A 13,554-nucleotide genomic window follows, 5' to 3' on the forward strand; every position below is an offset into this window, starting at 1 on the left:
ATACCACTGTTGGGAAATCATTGGGGGCGACATCATATGCGCAGCGGAAGAACAAGAAAACAAAAATCCCCGATTCCCAAAAAGATGTTTGTCGTCTTGCGAAGATTGGTGCGCAAAAATCCGCAAAACACAAAACTGCATATAGAGATTATGTTACCTAGGGAGATCGTATATCCCTGTTTCCTTGCAGATCCTTAGGAGAGGGTGAAGGAGGTCAAGCGTCCTCCTCTCTAGCGGTGATCCACACAGTAGGGTTGCGACGACGCTCCTCAAAACTCCAGGCCTGCTCTGAGGTGGAGAGGGAGAGGAGAATAGGAAAGACAAGCAAAGACTCTAGCCTATGAGGCTGTGAATCCCTCCTATTTATAGAGATCCCGTGTCAAACCCTAATGGGTCCTTCCCTAGTGGGTATTGGATCTGCATCCAATAAGACAAGGGCTCCGTCGGATATCTCATATCCGAACCTCTACTCATCGCAATGCCTACCATATGTGTGTGACCCTCTAGGCCCAATATCGAGCTGGCCATGAGTCATACCTGTCAGAACTCCTTCTAACTGAGTGAATTATTATCTCTGTAATAATTCACTCGACTCATCGACTACGGACGTACTAGGCCACTACGCCGTAGTCCCCAGACGATACAGGGGAATCCAATCCATTGGACCTGTCTGTCCTCAGTTACCATGTACCTATAGTCCCTCATCCATCTAATATCCCAGAGACCGTATATCGAGCATGGTGCTGTCAGACCCATACAGTTTCTACTCGAGTCTCGCTCTAATCGCATTCTCCCGGAGAACTCTTTCTCTCTCAACCCGAATGACCCTGGCTAGGGATTTGTCTGAGCAAGAACACATAGGATATTCCTCTCATGATGCCGAGAGTGGATGATCCTCTATTGACACTCAATAGCCCTCGTAAGTTCGACTACCACTCCCAATAACCAGCTGTACTAGATCTGGGGACAGCCAAACCTATAAGTCTGGTATCAAAGAGTGGAGCACTCATACAGGACATCCTTGGTGTCTCAAGTCTAAGGACAAGATACACCACTAGGACTACGGAATCGCTGTCTGACAATAAGGCATCATCAACCATCCAGCATTCCGTAAGCGGATCAATCAGTGAACTCATTCTCCAATGAGCACCTGTACTGTATCCCTAGTGTCCCTACACGAGCAGCTATGAGACAAGCTGCATCCATCATATGGACGGGTATACAGCACACCAGTCTATCCGGTTATCACGATGTCCCTCTCGAGTAACCTATGACCGTGATTATTTAGGATATGTGTTTAAAGGTGAATCGATCTCATTATCGTGATCTCATCACGATCTGATTCCCATTGCACAAATCCAAGGACATCACAATATATGTATGCATTTATGCAATAGTTATAAAGTGATATACGCCAAAATATAATAAGCAAAAAGATTATGTATCAAGTCACACGTGCCATCACTCACGTGATTGGCTTGCTGGGCACCTATGACTAGCACTCGCGGGCGGTGCCGCCGTTGTAGTTGTGCGCACCAGCCCCTACGAGCGATTCTGCCTACGGGGTTGTTTCTACAGCCGTTGCCCTCGTGGGGGCTGCTCCCTCAGCAACCGCCCTCGCGGGTCACTCACCCGCGGGCGAGCGTCGCTATGGGTGAGCGTCGCTGTGGGCGTTATGCCCACTAGCGGCGACAGCGAGTGCCAACGCCACCCCTTGCACATCGCAGGCGGCTCTACCTGTGGGTGGCTTGTCGCCTGTGACTGCAACTGTGCACAGGAACAATTGCTGCATGTAGGAGGCCTGCTTGCGGGCGCCACCCTTGCGACAACCGCTGCAGACGACTTGCTTGCACGAAGATGGCAGGCTGCCATCTTCGAGCGTAGCAAGGGCAGCAATAGTTGTTGCCCTTCCTCACTTATTGCGTCAATAATTTTGACGTCAAAAGCATTGCATAAACACAACACATGTAGTTCAAAACTAATCTTTCACACAAACAATCTAGCTCTAATACCACTATTAGGAAATCTTAGGGGCGACATCACATGCACAGCGGAAGAACAAAAAATAAAATCCTCAATTTCCCAAATATTTGTTCGTCATTATGCGAAGATTGGTGCACAAAAATCCATAAAACTTAAAACTATGTATAGAGTAGATTGTGTTACCTAGGGAGATCGTATATCCTTGAATCCTTACAAATCTCTAGGAGAGGGTGAAGGAGGTCAAGCGCCCTCCTCTCTAGTGGTGATCCACACAGCAGGGCTACGACGATGCTCCTTAAAACTCCAGGCCTGCTTTGAGGTGGAGAGGGGGAGGAGAATAAGAAAGGCAAGCAAAAGCTTTAGCCTATGAACCACCGAATCCCTCCTATTTACAGAGGTCCCTTTTAACTTAACCTTAATGGATCCTCCCCTATTGGGTATTGGATCTTCATCGAACTACCCAAGCCTCTTAGATTAGTCTATCTCTATCCAATAATTTCTCATGGGCTTTTATTGGATCTTGTTCATGGGATCCAATAATTCAAGGGCTTATTGAATATCCAATAAGATAGGGGCTCCGACGAATATTTCATATCTGAACCTCTACTCATCGCAACGCCTATCATATGTGTGTGACTCTCTAGGCCCAATATCGAGCTGGCCATGAGTCATACCTGTTAGAACTCCTTCTGGCTCAATGAATTATTATCTCTATAATAATTCACTCAACTCATCGATTGCGGACGTACTAGGCCACTACGCCGTAGTCCCAAATGATACAGGGGAATCCAATCTATTGGACCTGTCAGTCCTCAATTACCATGTACCTATAGTCCCTCATCCATCTAATATTTGAGAGATCATATACCGAGCATGGTGTTGTTAGACCCATACGGTTTCTACTCGAGTCTTGCTCTAATTGGATTTTCCCGGAGAACTCTTTCTCTCTTAATCCGAATGACCCTAGCCAAGGATTTGTCTGAGCAAGAACACATGGGATATTTTTTTCATGACATTAAGAGTGGATGATCCTCTATCGACACTCAATCGCCCTCGTAAGGTTGACTACCACTCCCGATGACTAGCTGTACTAGATCTGGGATATCCAAACCTATAAGTCTGGTATCAAAGAATAGAACACTCATACAGGACATCCTTGGTGTCTTAAGTCTAAGGACCAGATACACCATTGGGACTACGAATTCATTGTTTGACAATAAGGTATCATCAACCATCCAGCATTCTGTAGGCGGATCAATCAGTGAACTCATTCTCCAATTAGCACTTGTACTGTATCTCTAGTATCCCCACACGATCAGCTATGAGACTAGCTGCATCAATCATATGGATGGGTATATAGCACACTAGTCTGTTCAGTTATCTCGATGTCCCTCTCGAGTAACCTATGACCGGGATTATTTAGGATATATGTTTAAAGGTGAATCAATCTTATTATCATGATCTCATCACGATCTGATTCCCATTGCATAGATCCAAGGACATCATAATATATAAATGCATATATACAATAGTCAATATAAAATGATAAATGATAAAATATAATAAGCAAAAGGATTGTGTGTCAAGTCACACGTGTCATCACTCATATGATTGGCTTGCTAGGCACCTATTATTATTATCTAGTAGTCCTATATAATGATGATGTGTACATATGATGTATGATGTAGATAGATGATCATTAACCATATGATGTGTGTATATGTGATGTAATTATTATTATTATTATTGAGGCCTGCAAGTATCTATTTTTCTTATTTATTGTTAGACCTATATGTCTATGATTAAATTGTAATCACAAGAAGGCACAGTGGGAGCATGGAAGCGATAGGGAACCCACGAGATGGACGATTGTAATGAATGGAGATTCGTCGAGATGGTAACACAATCGATAATCACGAGATAAACAATCACAAGATATGGACATACATCACTGCACACTATGGGCCAAATTTATGTTGTTTGGGAATACAAATTCTATACAACTTACTCGACTAAACAACCAATCGGTCTTTTCTCAACATCTTGTGGGACCAGTTCGTCAGCGCGAGAAAATTCAAGATTCGGAAAAACATCGAACCTATCAAAGAAAACAATAAACTGAGGGGAAGATAAAGGAAGACTCGACCTCGCGATGGGATTCTCTCTCCTCGAAGGCGATCCAATCATGTCATCCATCTCCAGACTACTCTCGTGGCGTAGATCAGACGAACATTGTTAGGATCAAGAGTACTAAGGGGGGGGGGGGGGAGGGGGGTGAATTAGTGCAGTGGAAAACTTTCGACGATTAAAACTGCATTCGTACGATAAAAGCGATTTTGGTAAGAAAACCGATTTGTAAATCACTTTAACTTGTCATCAAGCGAGATGCAGTTAAAGCAAATATATAGAGGTAGTTTGCAGTTAAGATAGACAACAGAATGTAATAGCAAACTAAAATATGATGCTCGTATGATAAAACTGATTTCCGTCTTAACGCCGATTCAGAAAATACTTAACTATGAAACACGTTCGTAAATGAGCAGAAGGCAGTAAGCTACTTAGGAGGTTTACAGTAAAGATAAGATGCTCAAAGTAAATACAAATCAAGATTTAGAGTGGTTCGGTTAATCTTGACCTACATCCATTTTTGGCTTCCTCCACCGACGAGGTCACCGACGTCCACTAGAGGCCTTCCTTCAATAGGCAAAGGCCAACTACCCTTTTACAGTTTCACTCCTTTTGACGGGCTTAGGAGAAATCCCTTGCAAACTTTTCTCTCCTCTCTTGAAAGATCAAAACTTGGAAGAAAAGAGGGAGGAGAACTTCTAGCCTTTACAACACTTTTGAGCTATAAAAATCACAGAGTAAGATTGGATTTTCGATGCCCTTTCATGCAGGAAAGGGTGGGGTATATATAGGCCCCAAACTGGTTTGAATTTGGAGCTCAAAAATATCTTTTCCCAGATTTCTAGGGTCCTGGCGATACTACCTCCTGACTAGGGCGGTACAACTGTCTGACAGAGCTCGGAGACCGAGCTCTGGCGATGCCACAGCCTGACAGGGGCAGTTGCACCGCCCAGTCTCGCTCGGAGACTAAGCCCAAATAGTGCCACTACCTGATTGGGGCAGTTACACTGCTTGGGGCAGTTACACTGCTTGGTAGAGCTCGGAGACCGAGCTCAAGCAGTTCCACCGCCTGTTAAGGGCGGTTGCACCGCCCAGCCTAGCTCAAAGACTGAGCCCTGGGCGGTGCCACCGCCGACCCAAGCGGTGCCACCGTTGGCCAAGAAATCTGGGTTCGAATGGGCTGATCCATTCGACCCAATTTGGGTCTGTTAAGGGCCCAATTGCCCCCAGATTAAGTCAATGGGATTACTTCCCATTCTTAACTTAATCTACATGCTAACTATGATATTTCTTAAGACATTTACTGCAACTTGCTCCGGTGCGTCAATCGCTTCTTCCGACGAGCTTCCAGCGAACTTCCGGCGAACATCCGATAAATCTTTAGCGATGCTTCGGCGGACTTCCGGCAAACTCCTGGACTTGCGATGATCCACTTGGCGAGTTCTAACGAGCTTCTTTGGCAAGCTCCTGGACTTCTCGAATTTGTTCCCACAGAACCTCCGATGATCGTCCGAATTTCCATCGAACTCTCGAACCCCCAACGTGATTATGGTCTTGACTCCGGGGCAACTCCTGCTACATGTCTTACTTCCATCGTAGTTAATCCTGCACACTTATCTCAACATATGGATTGTATAACAAATGACAATTGACTTCATCATCAAAATCCGAGATTCAACAATCTCTCCCTTTTTGATGATGACAATCAATTGATAACGGAGTTAACCTTAACTCCCCCTATCTATATGTCATACTTGAGATAAGTCATTCTTGAATTCAAAGCCTTTGAATTCAAGAGATTTATTGATAAGTTAAAATTATTTATCCTTATCAATACTCCCATCATGATTCCTATCATGATGTATTTCTCTGAAAATGATGTCAAGGCTTGACATCCATTTTCAGGTTTTACATTTCAAATGTGAAAGATAGCAATCGTAGCAATTCATCATATGGTAAGATATCAACATGTAAAATTATGATGCAAGTTCTTGATATCTTAACATGATGCAAACATGGCATAATGCAAATATGGCAATCATAGTTATCATCAATTCATATATTTTCGATGATGCAAGCATGACATAATCATAGCATCAATACTCATACTATCAATTCATATATCTCTCCCCCTTTGTCATCAACAAAAAGGAGAACGATATAAGCAAATTTTAAGTATAAGTGCAGAAATTATTCATGTCATAACTAGGTTCATGTCATTTTCCAATAATAAGATACCAATTATGCAAACATCTCAAGGAAAACATGACATGGAGATAGCTTTGAATACTTCTTCCTTTTTATTTGTTATTATCTTTTTGCATGAAGGAGGAAGGCTATTTGTGATACCAGCTATTTGTGAGTTTACTTTGAATGAAGTTAAAATCGATGAGAGATTAAATCATACTTCAATTTTATAAGGATCAAGATATGTATATGAAACAAATCCTTGCAAGTAAAAACACTATCATCTATATTTCAAGAAGGAATTTACAAGCAGGAATCATTTCATCAAATTCATTTCTCAAAAAAAATATTTTTCACATGATAAGTGTAGAAAGATGCATTTGCTAGTTGATTCCAAATTGCAAAAGTCAATGATGTGAATCCAAAACTTAATATGACATTTGTTTATTAAGTCTGGAAGAAAATAATGTATCGAGAAAATCCGATTGTTAGGATTAAGAAGATCCGAAAATAAAATTTAACACTTTCATGCATTCGGACAAAAAAGATAAAACATGCTTATTATCATGGAAACTTTTGTATCCAAAACACATAATTTCCAACATGTAATTAAGGTATGTAATTGTATAAAATCATCATGGCAATTAAGTGATTTGATTATTAAATCAAAAAAAGATCCGAAAAATAATCTTAACAAGTTTATGCATTCGGATATATTAACATTCCTAATTCTCTTCTAATGAAATCAAATTGTTCTTCACTTAGAGGTTTTGTAAAAATATCAGCTAGTTGATGCTTAGTATCAATGAACTCTATGATTACATCATGATTAGTGACATGATCTCGTATAAAGTGATGTCTAATATCAATATGTTTTGTTCTTGAGTGTTGAATGGGATTCTTTATTAAACATATTGCACTTGTGTTATCATATTTAATGGGAATATTTTTAAGATGGACTTTATAATCTTCTAAGGTGTTTTTCATCCACACAACTTGTGCACAGTATGCACTAGCTGCAATATACTCAGCTTTGGTTGTTGATAGTGCAACCGAGTTTTGTTTCTTAGATGACCAGGAAACAAGGGAATGTCCCAAAAATTGACATGAACCTGATGTGCTTTTTCTATCTAATCTACACCTAGCAAAATCCGCATCAGCATATGCAATTAACTCAAAATTCTCGGATTTTGGATACCATAATCCTAGATTTGTGGTACCTTTAAGATATCTAAGTATTCTTTTAACTACTTTAAGATAAGATATCTTAGGGTTCGATTGAAATCTAGCACAGAGTCCTACATTGAACATGATATCTGGTCTAGTTGCAGTGAGGTAAAATAAACTTCCTATCATACCCCTATAAGTTTTTTGATCGAAGCTTTCTCCACTTTCATCAACTTGTAACTTAGTGGAGGTGCTCATAGGAGTGTTAATAGCTTTTGAGCTATTCATATTAAATTTTTTTAGCAGATCTAAGGCATATTTAGTTTGACTAATAAAGATGTCATTGCTTAGTTGCTTAATTTATAAGCCTAAGAAAAAGGTTAATTCTCCCATCAAACTCATTTCAAATTTGAGACTCATAGTTTCAGCAAAAGATTCACAAAGAGATTCATTCGTAGAACCGAAGATAATATCATCAACATAAATCTGAACAATGAGAAAATTAATTTTTAAATTTTTGATAAACAATGTAGTATCGACCTTAATTTAGTTTGACTAAGGCATATTTAGTTTGACTAATAAAGATGTCATTGCTTAGTTGCTTAATTTATAAGCCTAAGAAAAAGGTTAATTCTCCCATCAAACTCATTTCAAATTTGAGACTCATAGTTTCAGCAAAAGATTCACAAAGAGATTCATTCGTAGAACCGAAGATAATATCATCAACATAAATCTGAACAATGAGAAAATTAATTTTTAAATTTTTGATAAACAATGTAGTATCGACCTTGCCTTTTATGAAATTATTTTCAATAAGAAAAGTACTAAGTCTATCATACCAAGTCCTTGGGGCTTGTTTTAAACCATAGAGAGCTTTAGTTAATTTAAATACATAATTAGGGAGGCTATTATTTTCAAATACAGGAGGTTGTTCAACATAAACTTCTTAAGAAATAAAGCCATTAAGAAAAGCGCTTTTAACATCCATTTGAAACAACTTAAAATTATTATTACTAGCATAGGCAAGGAGCATCCTTATGGCTTCTAATCTAGCCACAGGAGCGAAGGTTTCTTCGTAATCGATACCTTCTTCTTGGTTGAAACCTTTGGCCACTAATCTAGCATTGTTTCTAACCACGATACTAGATTCATCTTGCTTGTTTCTAAAGACACATTTAGTACCAATAACTAAATGGTCATTTGGCCTACGAACAAGCTTCCACACCTCATTTCTCTTAAATTGATTTAACTCATCTTGCATTGTGATAATCCATGAATCATCTTTTATGGCTTTGTCAATACATTTAGGTTTAATTTGGGAGAGAAAAGTGGTGTTGGCACAAAAAATTTTAAGAGAAGAACGTGTTTGAACCCCCTTAGATATGTCTCCTAGGATTAGCTCCTTAGGATGAGTATCTACATACTTTCAATCCTTGGGTAAAGGTGTTTCGGAAGTGGATGCATCCAAGTTGCTAGTTGGAGAAGGAGTTTTATTTAAATTCAAAGAATCGAAATTAACATCATCATCAAAATCATTTTTCTTGATTTTGAAAATCTCATTGAAAACAACATGAATGGATTCTTCTATAATTAAAGTTCTTTTATTGAAGATACGAAAAGCTTTAGAAACCAAAAAATAACCAAGAAAAATTCCTTCATCAGATTTAGCATCAAATTTTCCTAATGCATCTTTTTCCTTCAAGATAAAACACTTACACCCAAAAACTTTAAAATATGAAACATTGGGTTTTTTATTATTCCACAACTCATAGGGAGTTTTGGTGAGTAAGGGTCTTACTAGAACTCTATTCAAAATATAGCATGTAGTGTTTATGGCTTCGGCCCAAAAATATTTGGGTAAGCTATGTTCATTCAACATGGTTCTTGTCATTTTTATAAATTTCCATTCTTTCTTTCTACTACTCCATTTTGTTGAGGATTTCTTGGAATAGAGAAGTTATGGTTGTATCCATTAGATTCACAAAATTCTTGGAAATCATGATTTCGAAATTCACCACCGTGATCACTTCGAATTGATGAAATCATAAAACTCTTTTCATTTTGAACAAGTTTACAAAACTTGGTGAAATATCTAAAGCATTCATTTTTGTGTTTCAAGAAATAAGTCCATGTGTATCTACTATTGTCATCTACAATGACGAAGGCATATTTGCTACCTTCTAGGCTTGATGTAGAGATTGGTCCGAACAAGTCCATATGGATCAATTGTAAGGGCCTAGAGGTGCTTATTTGATTCTTAGATTTGAAATTACCCTTAATTTATTTTCCTAATTGACAAGCATCACACACATTATCTTTGATGAACTTGATACGAGGAATTCCTCATACAAGTTCTTTGGATAATATTTGAGTGATTAGTTTCATGTTAGCATGACCTAATTTCCTATGCCAAAGCCAACCATCCTCATTCAAAATCGAGAAACACATTTCATTACAAAGATCATTGATGTCAATGATGTATATGTTATTCTATTTTAATGCAATCATAGATGTGTTTTTGTGTGGTTTTTCAATGATGCAAGCATTAGATTCAAATTTGACGATATATCCTTTATCACATAATTGACTAATGCTTAAGAGGTTATGTTTTAAACCATCAACTAACAAAACATCTTCAATAAAGAAGTTGGATTTGTTACCTATAGTTCCTTTGCCAATGATTTTACCCTTGTTGTTGTCTCCGAAGGTGATATAACCTTCGTCTATGCTAATGAGCTTAGAGAATTGAGATGGATCTCCGATCATATGCCTTGAGCATCCATTATCAAGATACCATCTCTTGCTCCTAGCTTGTGATGGTGTATATCTTTACAAGAAAGGATAATTTTTAGGTACCCATTTACTTTTGGGTGCCTCAAACACGAATCTATATTGTTTATTATGTTCTATAGAGTTTATCATGGTTCCTTTAGGAACCCAAATCAGTTTGTTCAAGCTAATTTTCTTGAATGGACAATAATCCGTTTTATGTCCATGTTTGTAACAAAAGTTGCATTTGCTTTGGTGCCGAACATGTAAGATAGGGCCTTTTATGAAGGTGGTTGGATTTTGGTGAGGACTTCTCACAAATCTGATTCCACTTCTTTTGGGAACTTGACCCTTATTTGTAAGGATCATGTTTAAAGACTTGCTACAAACCTCAAATTTTTTCAAGGTGTCCTTAAGTAGCAAGTTCTCTTTTTGGAGAGTTTCTATATCATGACATTTTATACATGGAGCTAAACTATCATGATATTCAGTTTTTAATTTATTAAAATTACTAATAAGACTATCATGCTCCTTTTTTAATAATTTATATTTTCTACTAATTATTTTGCATTCATCAAATAAGTCATGAAAGGCATTTAATAATTCATCAAATGATAAATATGCATCAATTAAATTTGTTACCTCCTCTCTGATGGCCATTAAGGCGTAATGAGCAACTTGCTTGGTGTTGGACTCCTCTTCTTCGGACGCGCTTGAGTTATCCCACGTTGCTTTGAGCGCCTTCTTCTTTGATGTTCTCTTCTTAGCTTGGGGACAATCACTTTTGTAGTGTCCCAGCTTTTTGCACTCGTAGCAAATAACTTGATCCTTTTTGGGTTCAAGTTTATTTTTTGTGTCACTTTTAAACTTGTTTCTCTTAATGAATTTTTTGAATTTCCTTGTTAGAAGTGCCAAGTCATCGTCATAGTCCTCATCACTTGAGTTTTCTCTTAAGTGGTCATCTAAAGTTCTAAGTGTCATATCCTTCCTGTTCTTTGGAAGGATGTCTTCTTGCTCTTCATAAGCCTTGCAAGTCATTTTATAGGTCATTAATGACCCGATTAGTTCTTCAAGAGGGAAGTTGTTTAAATCTTTAGCCTCTTGAATAGCAGTGATTTTAGGGTCCCAACTCTTAGGAATGGATCTTAGAATCTTACTTACGAGCTCAAAATCCGAAAAACTTTTGTTGAGTCCTTTTAGACCATTGATGACATCCGTGAAACAGGTGTACATGTCGCCAATAGTCTCGCTCGGTTTCATTCGGAAAAGTTCAAAAGAATGTATCAAAAGATTGATTTTTGACTCTTTCACTCTACTTGTGCCTTCGTGAGTCACTTCGAGTGTATGCCAAATATCAAACGTGATTTCACAAACTGAAACACGATTGAACTCATTTTTATCAAGCGCACAAAATAAGGCATTCATAGCCTTTGCATTAAGAGCGAAAGTCTTCTTCTCCGATTCATTCCAATCGATCATTGGAAGAGAAGACTTCGAAAATCCATTTTCGACAAGATTCCAAAGTTCAAAATCTATTGAAATAAGGAAGATCCTCATTCGGGTCTTCCAACAGGTGTAGTCCATCCCATTGAACATGGGTGGGCGTGTAATAGAGTGGCCTTCTTGGTTTCCAGCGTATGCCATCTCTCTTGGGTTTTAATCTGTTTGAGAGTTAACTCCGCTCTGATATCAATTGTTAGGATCAAGAGCACTAAGAGGGGGGGAGGGTGAATTAGTGCAGCGAAAAACTTTCGACGATTAAAACTGCATTCGTACGATAAAAGCGATTTTGGTAAGAAAGTCGATTCATAAATCACTTTAACTTGTGATCAAAAGAGATGTAGTTAAAGCAAATATATAGAGGCAGTTTGCAGTTAAGATAGACAACAGAATATAATAGCAAACTGAAATATGATGTTCGTACGATAAAATCGATTTCCGTCTTAACGCCGATTCGGAAAATACTTAACTATGAAACACGTTCGTAAATGAGCAGAAGGCAGTAAGCTACTGAGGAGGTTTGCAGTAAAGATAAAATGCTCAAAGTAAATGCAAACCGAGATTTAGAGTGGTTCGGTTAATCTTGACCTACATCCACTTTTGGCTTCCTCCACCGACGAGGTCACCAACGTTCACTAGAGGCCTTCCTTCAATAGGCGAAGGCCAACCACCCTTTTACAGTTTCACTCCTTTTGACGGGCTTAGGAGATAACCCTTACAAACTTTTCTCTCCTCTCTTGAAAGATCAAAACTTGGAAGAAAAGAGGGAGGAGAACTTCTAGCCTTTACAACACTTTTGAGCTCTAAAAATCACAGAGTAAGATTGGATTTTCGGTGCCCTTTCATACAGGAAAGGGTGAGGTATATATAGGCCCCAAACTGGTTTGCATTTGAAGCTCAAAAATATCTTTTCCTGAATTTTCGGGGTCCTGGCGGTACTACCTCCTGACTAAGGTGGTACAACCGCTTAACAGAGCTCGGAGACTGAGCTCTAGTAGTGCCACCGCCTGACAGGGGCGGTTGCATCGCCCAATCTCGCTCGGAGACTGAGCCCAAGCGGTGCTACTACCTGATTGGGGTGGTTGCACCGCTTGGTAGAGCTCGGAGATCGAGCTCAGGTAGTTCTACCACCTGTCAGGGGCAGTTGCACCGCCCAACCTAGCTCGGAGACTGAGCCCTGGGCGGTGCCACCGCTGGCCAAGAAATCTAGGTTCGAATGGGCTGATCCATTCGACCCAATTTGGGTCTATCAAAGGCCCAATTGCCCCCAGATTAAGTTAATAGGATCACCTCACATTCCTAACTTAATCTATATGCTAACTATGATATTTCTTAAGACATTTACTGTAATTTGCTCCGGTGCGTCAATCGCTTCTTCCGGCGAGCTTCCGGTGAACATCCGACGAATCTTCGGTGATGCTCTGATGGACTTTCGGCAAACTCCTGGACTTGCGACGATTCACTTGGGTAGTTCCGACGAGCTTCTTTGGCAAGCTCTTGGACTTCTCGAATTTGTTCCCGTAGAACCTCCGATGATCGTCTGGACTTCCGTCGAACTCTCGAACCCCCAACGTGATCATGGTCTTGACTCCGGCGTAACTCTTGCTGCATGTCTTACTTTGATCGTAATTAATCCTGCACACTTATCTCAACATATGGATTAGATAACAAATGACAATTGATTTTATCATCAAAATTCAAGATTCAACAAACATCTCATCGTTTGTGTCATCCATAGAATCAACCCAAATCTCTACAAGGTTACGTATAACTTTGTTAAAAAGAAAAGAACCTTGGAGAGTTGAGGGAGAACGTGTAAGG

The sequence above is a fragment of the Musa acuminata genome, chromosome BXJ3-6 (assembly GCF_036884655.1).
Source record: "Musa acuminata AAA Group cultivar baxijiao chromosome BXJ3-6, Cavendish_Baxijiao_AAA, whole genome shotgun sequence".
Classification (NCBI taxonomy): domain Eukaryota; kingdom Viridiplantae; phylum Streptophyta; class Magnoliopsida; order Zingiberales; family Musaceae; genus Musa; species Musa acuminata.